Raw genomic sequence first — 17,665 nt, 5'->3', positions numbered from 1 at the left:
CTCTGTCCCTCCTGATCTCCCCCATCATCCCCCACACTGTCATAAAGCCCTCTGTAACAGCCCTCTCTTCCAGATATCCTCCACCATCCCCCACATTGTCAAACAGCTCTCTGTAATAGTAGCTTTCTCTGCTCTCTGCCCTCCTGATCTCCTCCACCATCCTCTAGCACTGTCATACAGCCCTCTCTAATAGTAGCTTTCTCTACTCTCTGTCCTCCTGATCTCCTCCACCATCCCCAGCACTGTCATGCAGCCCTCTGTAATAGTAGCTTTCTCTACTCTCTGTCCTCCTAATCTCCTCCACCATCCCCCTGCACTGTTATACAGCCCTCTGTAATAGTAGCTTTCTCTGCTCTCTGTCCTGATATTCTCCACCATCCCCAGCACAATCATGCAGCCCTCTGTAATAGTAGCTTTCTCTACTCTCTGTCCTCCTAATCTCCTCCACCAGCAATTAGCACTGTAATACAGCCCTCTCTAATAGTAGCTTTCTCTACTCTCTGTCTTCCTGATCTCCTCCACCATCCCCAGCACTGTCATGCAGCCCTCTGTAATAGTAGCTTTCTCTACTCTCTGTCCTCCTAATCTCCTCCACCATCCCTCTGCACTGTTATACAGCCCTCTGTAATTGTAGCTTTCTCTGCACTCTGTACTCCTGATCTCCTCTACCATCCTCCAGCGCCATTAAGCAGTCCTCTGTAAGATTAGTATTCTCTATTCTCTATCCTGATCTCTTCTACCATCCTCTGCACTGTCATACAGCCCTCTGTAATAGTAGCTTTCTCTACTTTCTCTCCTCCTGATCTCCTCTACCACCCCCACACTGTCATACAGCTCCCTGTAATAGTAGCTTTCTCTACTCTCTTTCTTCCTGATCCCTCCCATCATCCTTGCACTCTCATACAGTCTTCTGTAGTAGTAGCTTTATCTGCTCTCTGTCCCTCCTGATCTCCCCCATCATCCCCCACACTGTCATAAAGCCCTCTGTAACAGCCCTCTCTTCCAGATCTCCTCCACCATCCCCCACATTGTCAAACAGCTCTCTGTAATAGTAGCTTTCTCTGCTCTCTGCCCTCCTGATCTCCTCCACCATCCTCTAGCACTGTCATGCAGCCCTCTGTAATACTAGATTTCTCTACTCTCTGTCCTCCTAATCTCCTTCACCATCCCCCTGCACTGTTATACAGCCCTCTGTAATAGTAGCTTTCTCTGCTCTCTGTCCTGATATTCTCCACCATCCCCAGCACAATCATGCAGCCCTCTGTAATAGTAGCTTTCTCTACTCTCTGTCCTCCTAATCTCCTCCACCACCCCCTGCACTGTTATACAGCCCTATGTAATAGTAGCTTTCTCTGCACTCTGTACTCCTGATCTCCGCCACCATCCTCCAGCTCCATCATGCAGTCCTCTGTAAGATTAGCATTCTCTATCCTATGTCCTGATCTCTTCTACCATCCTCTTCACTGTCATACAGCCCTCTGTAATAGTAGCTTTCTCTACTTTCTCTCCTCCTGATCTCCTCTACCACCCCCGCACTGTCATACAGCTCCCTGTAATAGTAGCTTTCTCTACTCTCTTTCTTCCTGATCCCTCCCATCATCCTTGCACTATCATACAGTCTTCTGCAGTAGTAGCTTTATCTGCTCTCTGTCCCTCCTGATCTGCCCCATCATCCCCCACACTGTCATAAAGCCCTCTCTAACAGCCCTCTCTTCCAGATCTCCTCCACTATCCCCCACATTGTCAAACAGCTCTCTGTAATAGTAGCTTTCTCTGTTCTCTGCCCTCCTGATCTCCTCCACCATCCTCTAGCACTGTCATACAGCCCTCTCTAATAGTAGCTTTCTCTACTCTCTGTCCTCCTGATCTCCTCCACCATCCCCAGCACTGTCATGCAGCCCTCTGTAATAGTAGCTTTCTCTACTCTCTGTCCTCCTGATCTCCCCCACCATCCTCTAGCACTGTCATACAGCCCTCTCTAATAGTAGCTTTCTCTACTCTCTGTCCTCCTGATCTCCTCCACCATCCCCAGCACTGTCATGCAGCCCTCTGTAATAGTAGCTTTCTCTACTCTCTGTCCTCCTAATCTCCTCCACCATCCCACTGCACTGTTATACAGCCCTCTGTAATAGTAGCTTTCTCTGCACTCTGTACTCCTGATCTCCTCTACCATCCTCCAGCGCCATTAAGCAGTCCTCTGTAAGATTAGTATTCTCTATTCTCTATCCTGATCTCTTCTACCATCCTCTGCACTGTCATACAGCCCTCTGTAATAGTAGCTTTCTCTACTTTCTCTCCTCCTGATCTCCTCTACCACCCCCGCACTGCCATACAGCTCCCTGTAATAGTAGCTTTCTCTACTCTCTTTCTTCCTGATCCCTCCCATCATCCTTGCACTCTCATACAGTCTTCTGTAGTAGTAGCTTTATCTGCTCTCTGTACCTCCTGATCTCCCCCATCATCCCCCACACTGTCATAAAGCCCTCTGTAACAGCCCTCTCTTCCAGATCTCCTCCACCATCCTCCACATTGTCAAACAGCTCTCTGTAATAGTAGCTTTCTCTGCTCTCTGCCCTCCTGATCTCCTCCACCATCCTCTAGCACTGTCATACAGCCCTCTCTAATAGTAGCTTTCTCTACTCTATGTCCTCCTGATCTCCTTCACCATCCCCAGCACTGTCATGCAGCCCTCTGTAATAGTAGCTTTCTCTACTCTCTGTCCTCCTAATCTCCTCCACCATCCCCCTGCACTGTTATACAGCCCTCTGTAATAGTAGCTTTCTCTGCTCTCTGTCCTGATATTCTTCACCATCCCCAGCACAATCATGCAGCCCTCTGTAATAGTAGCTTTCTCTACTCTCTGTCCTCCTAATCTCCTCCACCACCCCCCTGCACTGTTATGCAGCCCTATGTAATAGTAGCTTTTTCTGCACTCTGTACTCCTGATCTCCTCCTTGAAAAGCAATACAAGCATAGAAATCAAACAATCAGAAAGTTTTAATGAAAACGAATTACAAAACAGTCTTAATTTCCAAAAATACGTTGATTGAAAGGGAAAATAAAGAGTGCACAGGTGTACATAGCCTGAAGTTATCTACAGTAGAAGGTCCATGAGTGGTGGACAGGTTAATGGTGGCAGACCTCTTGCTATGGCTGCTCCTCTCCTGATGGCTGTGGCAAGTACTGCACCATCCTTCTGCCTTCTGCCTCTACCTTTAGGGCTCATGTCCACGGGGAAAATAAGAATTAAAATCCGCAGCTGATTTTAACTCTTCTCCCGCGCGCGGATCCGCACCCCATAGGGATGCATTGACCACCCGTGGGTAGATAAATACCCGCGGATCGTCAATAAAAGGGATTTTAAAAAAAATGGAGCATGAAAAAATCTGGACAATGCTCCATTTTCATGCGGGGCTCCCGCGGGCTTCTATTGAAGTCTATGGAAGCCGTCCGGATCCGCGGGACACAAAAATCATATTTTACTTACACGCTCCGGTTCTTCTCTTCGGCGCCGCGCCATCTTCTCTCAGTCGCGGCCGGATCATTTTGCTTCCGCCCGGCGCATGCGCGGGGCACGTCACCGACGTCATCATGCACATCCGCCGAGCCGAAGAAAGAAGATCCGGCCGCGACGAGAGAAGATGACGCCGCCGCGAAGAGAAGAAACGGAGGTAAGTTTATTCTCATTTATGTCCGCGGGGCAGGAGGGACCCGCTGCAGATTCTACATGTAGAATCCGTAGCGGGCCCGATTTTCCCCGTGGACATGAGGCCTTAGGGCACACACATAACCTTGGCCCACCTCGCAAAGAGCCAGCTTGTGCACCCAGCTTTTCGTCCCAGCCTATCCCAGCCATTATCAGGTTATTTAAAGGGGTTGTCCCGCGGCAGCAAGTGGGTCTATACACTTCTGTATGGCCATATTAATGCACTTTGTAATGTACATTGTGCATTAAATATGAGCCATACAGAAGTTATCAAAAGTTTTTCACTTACCTGCTCCGTTGCTGGCGTCCTCGTCTCCATGGTTGCCGTCTAATTTTCGCCGTCTAATGGCCAAATTAGACGCGCTTGCGCAGTCCGGGTCTACTTATCTTCTCAATGGGGCTCCGTGTTGCTCCGTGTAGCTCCGCCCCGTCACGTGCCGATTCCAGCCAATCAGGAGGCTGGAATCGGCAATGGACCGCACAGAAGCCCTGCGGTCCACGGAGGGAGAAGATGCCGGCGGCCATCTTCACCGGGTAAGTAAGAAGTCACCAGAGCGCGGGGATTCAGGTAAGCGCTGTCCGGTGTTCTTTTTTAACCCCTGCATCGGGGTTGTCTCGCGCCGAACAGGGGGGGGGGGGTTGAAAAAAAAACAAAACCCGTTTCGGCGCGGGACAACCCCTTTAAGGCATCTTTCACTGGAAGGTGCCTGAGTAATAGGTTCCTAGTGTTCCAGTGAAGGGGCTTCTGTATCTTCTTGCTTCCAGGTTTTGACCCTATCCCTAAATGACCAGCTCTCCTGTAATCTGCCCATCCCGACCTCAACCTGTTTATTGACTACATTGTGCCTGAACATTGGCTACCTTGACCATTTGTCTGATTTACTGTATTACATGTGGAAAGTCAAGATGCTTTGAATTTAAATGCTCTCTAATAAAGATACTTTCATTCACTAATCATGGAGCTAGACAATTCTTTTTTCCTATGTCATTTACTTTAATGCATGAACTCTACCTGTCCTGACCTCGGCCTGTTATACTGACTATGTCCTTGTCTGTTCCATTGATATTACACCTTGATGCCTTTTGACCTGTCCAGGTGAGCAGACACCTTACTAAGAATACTCCTGGAGATACAGACTGGGGTTCCCTGAAGTGAAGACCAGATCCCTCCAAAAAAGGGTTAGAGGGTGAAAATCATGGGATCTCTTAGAGCAGCCCTCAGTAGTAGCCCAAAACCAAATCAGTCAGTGGCAGAGTGGGAACATGCCTGTTGCATTACACTCCATGGAATGATAAGTCCTGAGACCCTGACATCAAATCTGACCTTCAGAGCCAGAATGTGAGAATCAACAGGCTTTACAGCAATAGAGAAATTGTACATACTGATAACTTGTCTTTGAAGTCAGCCGTATGGGAGGGAGCTGTCATCCTGGAGAGTCCTTCAAAAGGTCTTCTTTCTTAACTGATAAGCTTGTTTCTTCTACTACAAGATACAAAGCAAAAAAAGAAAAGTGTAAGGGCTGGAATCCAGTCTCAGTATAGCCCAGCTCACATGGCCGTAAGCGTAAAATGCCACGGGGCTCCCGCAGCGTTTTACAGCTGGGTTATGTACAGAGCCATGTAATACACAGTAAACATACGGTTGTGTGAGTCTGGCCTAAGGCTAACTTCAAATGGGCAAGCGCAATATGGGGCTGAGAATCCTGACCCCATATCGCGCTCCCAGGAATGTGAGGCGTCTTCATGGGAAAACAGCCTTGCTGTCACAGACGCGGCAGAGGTTCGCAGAGTTTCTACCAATTAAAAACAACGGGGCTCCGATGCCATATCACACAGTTAGATAGAACATGTTGTGATTTGTCTCCTGCATAGAATTGTATCACGGTGCCATTTGGGGAAAACATTGCTCAGGTGTATGACGCCATTCAAATGAATGGGATTCAGATTTGTGCATCTCAAAACACACAAATATCGTGCAATTTAATCGCCCATGTGAAGCTGGCCCAAGGGGGATTTCACACACTGTGTTTTTAAGAAAAGCTGCACTTTTGTGGCCAAAGCCAGAAGTGGGTCCAACAGGAAGGAGAAGTCCTTACTTTATATCTTCCATTTAATCCACTTCAGAGTTCCGTTAAAATGCACCAAAAAATGGCAAAAAAAATGCAGCTTCTTAAATAAACCGCCCTAAAACTTTTTTGTTCATAAATGAGATTGAGCTGCAATACCAGACAGAGCCCCTAGACATGAATGGCGCTGTTTCTGGAGACATTTACTAATCTCATAGAAGCTCACTACGAAACATCTTGTCCACATGCCCTATTAATGACAGTGATACCTTGGGTTAAGAGTGCCTCAGCTTACATGCTTTTTGACTTGAGAGCAGGCTCTCTCCCGAATTTTTGCTCTGATTTAACTTACAAGCCTTGCTCTCAATGGGGCTGCTGCTGGTGGCCCCATTGAAAGCAATGGCCTGCCAGCAGCCCCTGCAGTGCTTTTTGGGGAAGGGCTTTAAATTTAAGCCCTTCCCTGAAAATCATCCCTGCTGTAGTAAAAAATATACACTAACCTGTCTGCTGCTTCCAGGGCTCAGGCGTGTCTAGCCACCGCTTGTTCTCCCTGCATTTTTAATCCCTGCCTGCTGAAAAGCTTCAGAGCAGTGCAGAAGGGAGAACAAGCGGCGGCTAGACACGGCTGAGCCCCGGCAGTGGCAGACAGGTGAGTATATATTTTATTTATTTTTTTACTACAGCTAGGTATGATTTTCAGGGAAGGGATTATATTTAAGGCCCTTCCCCGAAAATCATTGTGGGGGTGCCGGCGTCCTATTGCTTTCAATGGGGCAACGCCATCCCCATTGAAATCAGTGGGAGAGCTTTGCGATCCAGAACCGATTAATGGCTTTTCCATTCATTTCACTGGGGAAATTGATTTGACTTACGGTTGCTTTGGGTTAAGAGCTCTATCACAGAACGAATTAAACTCCTAACCCAAGGCACCACTGTATTATTATTCTCAACTGCACCACATTCCTCCTGCAGCAAATACAGAGAGAAGTAAACCTGGAACATAACTATCACAAAGGATGACACTTCCTCGGTATCACTGCTCTGTCAATCAAATATGGTTCCCACAATAAGTGACTGTGTGGTTTAGCCAATCATAAGCATTTCCTATTGGTAACAGTTTTGTGATCATACTTAAAGGAAAATTCCACCTCTGGAGAACATTTTTACATTTCATGGTATAAATCTACAGTCATGAGAAAAACTAAGTACATTATCTTTGAATACTATGGTTTTAAAGATCAGGACCAAATAAACATCTAGTCCTTATACGATCTTAAAATTTGACAAATACAACCTCAGGAGAACAACAGCACATTAAAAATAACACCATGTCATTACATATTTAGCAAAAACTAGACCAAAATGTAGAAACAGTAGATGAAAAATTAAGTACACCCTTAGGCTGGATTCACACGAACGTATATCGGCTCGGTTTTCATGCCGAGCCGATATACGTTGTCCTCATCTGCAGGGGGGGGGGGAGAATGGAAGAGCCAGGAGCAGTGCTCTGAGCTCCCGCCCCCTCTCTGCCTCCTCTCCGCCCCTCTGCACTATTTGCAATGGGGAGAGGCGGGATGGGGGCGGGGCTAATTTGCTACACTTAGCCCCGCCCCTGTCCCACCTTCTTTCATTGCAAATAGTGCAGAGGGGCGGAGAGGAGGCAGAGAGGGGGCGGGAGCTCAGTTCCTGCTCCTGGCTCTTCCATCCCCCCCCCCCTGCAGATGAGGACGACGTATATCGGCTCGGCGTGAAAACCGAGCCAATATACGTTCCTGTGAATCCAGCCTTACCATAGGTATTAAGAGGGTAGGTAGCAGCCAGGTGCTGCTAATAAAATACGCTTGATTAACTGATCATCATCAAGTGTGACCACCTCTATAAAAGCAGAAGTTTGCTGGTATGGAGCATTCAGGTATGTGTTAACACCGGAAAAACATCAGCAATGATCTTAAGGACTGCCAAACCTAATGCTTTACTTATCTTCTGCTGATGTAGATTTATCCTTGTTAAAAGCTAAATGTCCAATTTTACTGATTTCCTGTTACTAGAGATGACCCACGGAGTCTAAATATGTGAAGTTTTGTTATAAGGGCAATTATGCATTATTTATGTATGAGCCCACATACTGCTGTGCCAATTCTATAGCTGATGTGGCCATCCAGTTAGGGCGACACTGGATCTATTCTTCTATTTTCTGCACCATGTGGATAGGAGCAGGTAAGGACACCGGCAATGATATGAGCCTAGACTGGATTTGATTTTGCTCGTTAAACTCGTGATAACATTTTCTGCTGTGTCAGTTGTTCACTTGGCCTGGACTATGATCACTGCTGCATTATGTCCTGCATATTGTATGTTTAACCCTATGCATCCATGATTGAAGACTCCTGCATCACCCTCCTTAAGGCTAATTTATCACTAGATATGTGGCAGCTATATATTCATCAGGGGCACATATGGAAATCACGTGGTCCCATAGCAAAAATCAGACTTGTCCCCCCTACCTGCAGCAACCTGATGCCCTTTAAAGGTTTAGAGGCTTTGCAGACTATTACCATCCATTTGCTCTAACTACTCTTAAGCTGTGTCGCTCCTCACAGCCCTAAACTGGGAAAAAGCAAATAGACGTCATTGGCTTGCTTCCTCCATTCAGGACCTTGTCATTTTAGTTTCTGCTTCCCCTGTGTTTGGTCCTCCATTACCCAGATCCAAAAGGGTGCTTCTTCCTGGAGATCAAAAAATTCAGCATCTAAAGAGTTGTTGTTTTGCTGAAAAACTCTGCATGCAGTTACATCTCAGGCAGATAAACAAATGATTAGAGTTGTCTTGTGGTTAGATGAATGGTCTTGCACCTGAGAGCCTCCGCAACATTGTCACACTTCTGTGGCTGCCTGGTCACCAGAATTATCACCAATAGGGATTATTCATCTTGCACTTCTGCTCTGACGTGGTTCTTTTTCTGACCTGTTGTGTCTCAACCAGTCTTCTTATGAGGACTATTGACTTCTTTCATGATTATGGTACTAGTGCATCAGTGTGACTTTTGCCAATCCATGACATTTCTGGGGAAAGTGACCTAGGGATCCTCATGCAGCAACCTCTATACCTCTTGTGAGGGTGAAAGGGGTTGTCTCATTTTTAGTTGTTTTACTGTAGCTCCATACATTGAGCAGGGTGAGTTCCAATAGCTTGCAGTACCAACCAGAGCCACTGAGTAATGTATGGAACTGTCTGCTTCCACACGGGCAATCCCCCCCCCCCCCCCCACAATGCAACAGTGCTACAAATTGCATGCATGTGAAGCCCATGCTTTCCTATGGGTTTTTCCACTTGAGCACAGTAGCCTGCGACATTGCAAAAATACAAAATTGCGGCATGCTCTATACGGCCGCAATTTGTGATATTTTGTAGCCCATGCTTCCTTTGTGTTGCATCACATTGCACAAAAACATGGTTTTCCTGTGGTGTGATGCAACTTTGACAGTAGAAAATCCTACTGTTAAAGCCCAAAAATAAGCCCTAGCTGCAAGAAAAAAAACCCAAAAAACATCACCTAAGAAGCACTGTCAGCTCAGCCACTTCTTCTCCCCAGTTCCCGGCAGTTGTCTTCAAGCATCTCTTCTGGTCAGGGATTGGAAAATCCCCACCTCCAGAAAGCACTGTCTCTGATTGGTTCTCGAGTGCCACGGTGCAGCGAATCAGAGCCAGCGCTCGATGAACCAATCACAGCCATTCATTGAATCATTGAATGGCTGGGATTGGTTCATTAAGCGCTGGCCCTGATTGGTTCTCGAGTGCCACGGTGCAGCCAATCAGCGGCAGAGCTTCCTGGAGGCGAGGATTTTTAAAGTCACGGCCAGGAAGCTATGCCGGAGAACTTTCAGCAACTGCTGGGGAGCTTCAGGGGAGACGAGCAGGGAGATGACAGCACTGGAGAGGTGATGTATATTCTTAGATTTCATAGCTGCAGCGCTCTGTTCTTCATACCCCGTCTGTGTTCACAGAGCGGAATACACCTGAAACAATAGTATCAGCTGTATCCAGCCGTGTGCATTGGGCCTTAGTCTTCCTACAGACGGTTAAGCGTGATTTTGGGTCGTGAAACTTGTTCCGATATTACACTTATCAATATGCAATTTACATGTGGATTTGAGGCATTTTTCTTAAAGGGTAGGTAAAGTAGCGATCCTCGCATTGCACTTGCGTGCACATCACATGATGTGCGATATGTTTTCCTGTCCATTGAGAAAAATGGGCGATTCATTCTGAGGGAATGCCCAAATATAGGACAGGCACCTCGATGGGGGAAAACAAAATTGCTCATGTATATGACCCTAGTCAAAAGAAGAGGGTTCATATTCATACGAGACTTGTGTGTATTGCAACGCACAAATCTTGTGCGATTTTCACGGCTGTGTGAAAGCGGAATTAGTGCTCTTTCACACGAGTGTCATCAAAAAATTTGCATCAAAAAGAAGCCATGGTTTTCTGTGGGTTCTTTCAGATGAACGATTTTTTGACACGCCAAATTCGTGCATCAAAAGATATATCTATATATATATATACGCACAATAGGCGCCTTTTCTTTTTTACACTGAGATTTCTCTCCATCAAAGATAGGAGGGGGAGCGGCGTACTCACGGCTGCTATTCGTTCATCTGATTTAACTCACATAGCCGCACTGTTTTAGCGATTCAGGCCGTCCAACATCCAGTCCCTAAAGCTGCTTTTAGACTGAACGATTATCATTCAAAAAAAAAAAAAATCAAACAAGCGAAAGTGAATGATAATCCTTCGGTCTAAACGCGAGCCAATGACAAACAATGACCCTTCACCTTTCATTCGTTGTTCCCTTTATGCAGGCATAAAAATCGTTGTTGGCTCATTTACTTACCGTTCAGTTTAAACAGTGCTAATTCAGTTCTTCTCGTTTGCTTAGACAGCGCATTTGAAAGACTAAACAATTCTCGTTTGAATTAATTAATGATGTATCTGCCTGTCTAAACAGACTGCGCGAGAGCCAACGAGTTAGCTGTGGTGTTGCTCATTCGTTCGCTTATTCAAACGATATTTGGCTTGTTTAAAAGAAACCTTAGGGTGAATGCACACGGGCGGAGAGATTTCCTGCAGAATTTCCGCTTGTGCACGCTGCCATAAGATTGCATTGGTTTATGCTATCCTGTGCAGACAGCCACGATTTGACTGCGTGGTAAACAAATTGCGGCATGTCCTATTTCTGCGAGGCTCGCACAGAAATGTCATGGCTGACGCGCCAGCTCTGCGCATGTGTGGCTGTGCACCATCTGGCACATCGCAGAGCAGAGAGAAGACACCAGAGGAGGCGAGCTGCGGGGCACGGGTCGCATCCTGCCACGAGAATTCTCGCAGTGGGATCGGACTTGGACATCTGCATTTACCCTTACTGAGTGACAGTTGGAATATTATTTGCAGTTTAGGGCTGTGTGTTAGAGAAAGGCACGATTCTGTTTGAGTAGGTCCTTCGGGTATCTGCAGGACTTGGAACTGAAGTTCTTGTCGTTCTCGGTGGCCATCATGGCAGCATATAAACTGTTGCATCTTCTTTGACCCCCAAAAAGACCCTGGATCTATGGATTTTAATACCGATCTCCCCTTTGGTTTTAGTAGGGAGTGTTATTTTGTGCCACCTTCTGCTGTCACATGTACGGACTATTTCCAAATGTTTTATGGAGCGTGTTGTTAGGTTGCATGGGGCCCCAGAGAACAAGGTGTCTGATCACAGTACTGTTTGTGTCAAGGTTTTACAGAACATTCTGTGCCAGGATAAACATAAACGGATCTTTTTAAAATCTCATCTACTTCCCATCCGGTGACCGGCTGCCACATGAAAACCCAACTCTTTACAATGTTATATATCTGATCACCAAGCAGACTGGGTTACCCATCTTCTGTAAGTGAAGTAGCAGACATAATTCACTGGGGAACATAATTTTTGGTTACTGAGATGATAGAATGTTTTTTGGGGTATTTTGGGGTCATAGATTCTAAAAACCACATTAGTTTTTGTCCATCAGGTCTGCTTATCAAGATATGACATATATCCATATAAATGTAGACCTGAACACATATTGTATTATACATGTAGTGACAGCCATTCAAAAGCTGAAGGTAAGCTAAATCGCAAGAAGCCTAAACCACGAGTAAAACAACTGAGATGAAACTACATTTCTATGATTTCTGGCGATGAGATGTTCCTGGACATTTGCGCTGGATGTTCCAGCAGAAGTCCGCCATCATATGTGTATCCCATCGTCTGCAGTATTGTTCTTCCACGGTCACCAATAGTTCGCTATCATATGCGTATCCCATCATCCGCAGTGCTGTCCTTCCATGGTCACCAGTAGTCCGCCATCATATGCGTATCCCATCGTCCGCAGGAGACAGGTAACATCCACAACCGTCCAAAGTCTGGAGGAAAATACTCTCCTTGCACTGATCTTCATCACTATCTCCCTTTTAAGCCGTAACACTTTCTTTCAACGCCCAGCCCCAACACACTCCATCCACATCAGCCCCTCCCTCCTCTCCTCGCCCATGCACTTTTCAACTTCCTTAGACGCCTCCAACCCCCCCCATACCGCCAACACACACTTCAGCCACCCACAAAAAGCCCCTAGCCATGCACTCACTCTCACTACTCCTAGCTGCAGGGGACATATCCCCCAACCCAGGCCCACCCCATATTGCTCTCTACCAAAATGCCCCCCCCCCCCCTCATTCAAATGTGCCCTGTGGAACTCTCAATCCGCATGCAACAAACTCCCAACTATCCATGACATCTTCACTACCAAACACTTTCCCCTGCTCGCCCTCACCGAAACCTGGATACAGCAGTCCAATTCTACCTCTCCCGCTGCATTGTCCTATGATGGCTTGCAGTTCCCCCACATCACCAGATCGGACGACAGGCGCAGCAGAGTAGGCATCATCCTCTTGCCTAACTGTACCTTTCAGGTCATTCCCTCAGCTCCCTCACTTACCTTCCAGTCCTTCGAAGTCCACACCCTGCGACACTTCCGTCCACTGCCCCTGCGTGTCGCAGTCCTTTACCAGCTCCCCCACTTCCTATCCTGTGAAATCCCAACCCTCATCCTTGGTGATTTCAACATCCCTACTAACGACCCCAGCTCCTTATCTGCCTCCTGGTTTTAATGCTTACCTCCTCTCTCAGTTTATCACTAACCTCTGACTCCCCCACTCACAGAAATGGCAACAGTCTCGGTTTAGTTTTCCTCCATCTCTGCTCTGCCTCTCACTTTACTAACTCCCCCCTTCCACTCTCAGATCACAACCTTTTCTCTTTCTCCATCAGGCACACTAGCATCTCCCCTGACCCTCCTATCTATCGCACCTCTAGAAACCTCCACTCCGTCCGCACCAAATAGTTTGCCGAGACCATTCAGTCCTCCCTGTCCCCTATGTCTCTCCTCCCCTGCCGTAACCTGGCAACCAAACACTACCACACCACCCTCAGCCGTGCCCTGGATGAAGCAGCACCACTCGAGACCCGTGCCGTCAACCGCAGACCACAGCAACCTTGGCTCACGTCCCAAACACGCTACATCCGGCGGTGCTCTAGGTGTGCCGAGCGGCTGTGGAGAAAATCAAAGCTGCCCGCAGACTTCCTCCACTTCAAATTCATGTTTAAAACTTATAACCTAGCCCTTCACCTCGCCAAACAAGTTTATTTCACCTCCCTTGTCTCCTCACTATCCCACAACCCCAAACGACTCTTCGAGACCTTCCACGCCCTCCTCCGCCCCAAAGAACAGGCCCCTGCGACAGACCTGACTGCTGGAGAACTAGCTGCCTATTTTAAAGAAGAAAATTCGACAACATCCAAAAAGAAATCTCTGAAAACTGCGCGGCTAGCCCTGATCCCAGTCTCCTCAGCATTGCATCCAGCACTTACTCACTTTCTACATTAGAACCAACAACAGAGGAAGAAGTCTCCTTTTCGCTGCCCGTCCCACCACCTGCGCTAGCGACCCTCTCCCCAGCTCTCATTACTCACCACACCACAATCTGCAACCTCTCCCTAACCTCTGGCACTTTCCCCTCCTCATTTAAACACTCCATCATATCCCCTCTGCTTAAAAAACCAACCCTGGACCCGACTGATGCTGCCAACCACCGACCCGTCTCAAACCTCCCCTTCATCTCCAAATTACTAGAACGCCTGATCTACTCCCGCCTTACTCGCTTTCTCTCTAACAACTCACTCCTCAACCCCCTCCAGTCTGGTTCTGCTCTCTACACTCGACCGAAACTGTCCTCACAAAAGTATCAAATGACCTGATGACGGCAAAGTCGAGAGGTGACTACTCCCTACTAGAGATAAGCGAACCTACTCGGCCATGCCCCTTTTTCGCCCGAGCGCCGCGATTTTCGAGTACTTCCATACTCGGGCGAAAAGATTCGGGGGGTGCCGTGGGTGAGTGGGGGGTTGCAGCGGGGAGTGGGGGGGGGGGGGGGGGGAGAGGGAGTGAGAGAGAGGGCTCCCCCCTGTTCCACTGTTGACCATGACCTTTTTCTCACTATACTCCGCTCTATTGGTCTAAAGGACACTGCTCTCTCTTGGTTCTCCTCTTACCTCTCTGACCGCCCTTTCAGTGTCTCCTTTGCTGGTTCTATCTCCTCGCCACTTCTTCTCGCTGTTGGGGTCCCCCAGGGCTCGGTCCTTGGTCCCCTTCTCTTCTCTATCTATACTGCCCCAATTGGACAAACTATCCACAAATTTGGCCTCCAATACCATCTCTACGCTGATGACACCCAACTATACACCTCCTCTTGTGAGATCTCTGGACCATTCCTCCAAAATATCACCGACTGTCTGTCTGCTGTCTCTAACACTATGTCCTCCCTTTTTCTCAAACTTAAACTCTCTAAAACGGACCTCCTAGTCTTTCCACCTTCCAACCGACCTCCCCTCAACATCTCCATTCCAGTGTCTGGCACTATTATAACCCCCAGACAGCATGCCCGCTGCCTTGGGGGTCACACTGGTCTCTGACCTCTCCATTACCCCCCACATCCATTCTCTGGTCCAAACATGCCACATGCACCTCAGAAATATTGCTAAAATACGTCCGTTCCTAACCACGGATACGCTAAAGATACTCGTGGTCGCCCTCATCCACTCCCAACTTGGCTACTGCAACTCGCTACTCATTGGCCTCCCCCGCACTAGACTCGACCCACTCCAATCCATACTAAACGCAGCAGCTAGGCTCATTTTTCTATTCAGCCGTTACTGAGACGCCTCTGCACTATGCCAGTCCCTGCATTGGCTGCCCATCCACTGCAGAACTAAATTTAAACTCCTCAACCTCACCCACAAAGCTCTGCATGGCGCTGTGCCACCATACATCGCCTCCCTCCTGTCAGTACACCACCCAGCCCGCTCACTCAATCAGCTAACACACTCAGACTAAACACCCCTGTAATACGAACCTCACATGCTCGCCTCCAGGACTTCACTAGAGCAGCACCCATCCTCTGGAACGCTCTACCCCAAGGCATCCGGACAATTCCCGATGCACGAAATTTCAGACGTGCCTTAAAAACGCATCTCTTCAGGGAAGCATACCAAATCCCCTAACCAAATCCCCCGCCCCTCCCTATGGCTCCCCACACCTTTCACCCTGCCTATCGCATACAACCTCTACCCCTGCAGCACCTTACCGCCCCACCCCATTTGCCTTCTAATAACTTATTTCCACATGAAATCCCCTATTGCCTCTGTTCCCCATTCCTCGCTCCTCCGCACCCCCCCCCCTGCACCTCCTGTACCACCCCTATCCCATTAGTTTCAAACTAAATGTACCTCACATTGTAATTGTTGTATTGTTTTGCATTTATCCCATGCCTGAAAGCGCTGCGGAATAAGTTGGCGCTATACAAATAAAGATTATTTTATAACAGAAATCAATCATAACATCAGGATGATCTCAAAAACTAGACATCCTAGAACCAAATGGGTGGTATTTTCAGAATCAACGGCACAAAAATACCTAGAATAAGATCTAAGATTCCAGACACCATGACATTTTTTTGTTCTCTAGTATGGTTATTGGATTATCATTTTCAAGAATCTAATAAGATCCCTCCTTTTTCTGAAATGTTGTTTTTCATCTGTTTTGTTCTTCACTGCCCATAGATATTCATACTCTCAAAAGCAGAAACTTTGACAACCAAGTGTAGTTTGGTCACATGACAGCAGCAAACTATCCATTGATAAATAGACGTTAACTGCTGATAGAAGGTGGTCCGCTGTTCCCTCATTTTAACTTGGTGCTAAGTTTTGGTTGTCTGCCATAAACACTAAACTTAGAATTCCCTCTGCTATCCTTGGACCTAAAAAGATAAGTCCACATGAGCTTATCGGAACTGTTAAGCCTTCTTCCTTCCATTTACAACTTCCCCATCTTTCAACACTGAGCAATTATCATTCAGAATCTCACTGAATCATGGGAATCTGAATGCCAATTCAGTTGATTTTTATGCCAGCACAATCGGAACAACCACCAGCCTGTGTAAACAGGCAGTCATCTATTTACTGTGAATGGAGGTGGGGGGGACAGACCGATAGCCAGCGCGCTCCACTTCTATTTACTGAGTGATGATGTAAAAGAACAGGAGTGATTATTACTGAGACAGCTATTAGGCGCTTTTGCGCCAGTTATCCCATGTAAAAGGGCCCTTACAAAGTCACATTGGGATCCAGTGCTACAGCCCCGTAATTCTACTGGTCTTTATTGATATCAGAAGTCAGGTGACCAATGCATGCCAGAGGCCGCAGTATCATCCACCATTCTCCTGGCATCAGCACTCACATCGTGGGTGCCATGATGCTAGGAGTTTGGATCATTGACGCTGCAGCCTCTGATTGGCAGGCATTGATCACCTGACTTCCGCTGTCAGCAGAGATGTGGAGTCGTGGGGCTGCAGAGCTGATTTGCCGGGGCAGAGTACTGGTAAGTACCATTTGTTTCATTGTTTGCAGTCAATTGGCTCCAATTTTAAAATGTGTCTTTGGAACCAAACACATGCTTTAAAGGGATTGTACCAAGAATAAAGAATAGGGGACTACTTTCAGATCTGTGGGGATCTGACCATGGGGACATCCACCAGTCCCAAGCATGGGGGTCCCAAAGGTCTCGGCCTGAATGCAGAAGCAGTTGGAATAGGAGATCAATACATTTTGTTGGAGTAACCAGATGAGGCTGGCCATGCGTGTTGTACTGAAGCTGCAGAACCTACGGATAGCAATCTAAATAGGGATTTATGGGGACAGCGTAACAGTTCCCAGACAGCAGCCATTAGTCCATAATTGTCCAGAGGTTTATCGAGAAGGCGGCCCATTTGGCCGGCTTTATATCTACTGATAATTTTCTTTTACATGAAAAAAAGTGACCCTTTAGCCTTCCAGCTAGTGTGCTCTGGAAACACCAGAGCAAAGCGCTATCTAAGACTCTAATCAAGTGAGCAAATATGGATTGGAACAGCCGTATCACAGTCTGAATGGCAAAGACTAAACAGACCTTTCAACCTCATAAAATGTTATACTAAAGGGGGGGGGGGGGGAAATCCCATTGTACTCTACAGGAGGATTAAAAAAAAAAAACTAAAAATTGTAAACTGCAAAGAACAGGATACAAACTTATGCCAAAAAGTGATGCGGAGCTCCAGGAAGTAAGGATATCCATGATCAGATCCTAATAAAAGGAGTGCTTCTACACCAAGTGTCAGATTTTCTTACCCGAGGTACATTATGCAGCGCCTGTAAACCCCACAAACCCATGCCACAATATACTTACATGTACATAATCTTCTAATGATTCCATTGGCACGT

Source organism: Eleutherodactylus coqui, chromosome 2, assembly GCF_035609145.1.
Source record: "Eleutherodactylus coqui strain aEleCoq1 chromosome 2, aEleCoq1.hap1, whole genome shotgun sequence".
Lineage (NCBI taxonomy): Eukaryota > Metazoa > Chordata > Amphibia > Anura > Eleutherodactylidae > Eleutherodactylus > Eleutherodactylus coqui.
This window is presented reverse-complemented; position numbering follows the sequence as displayed.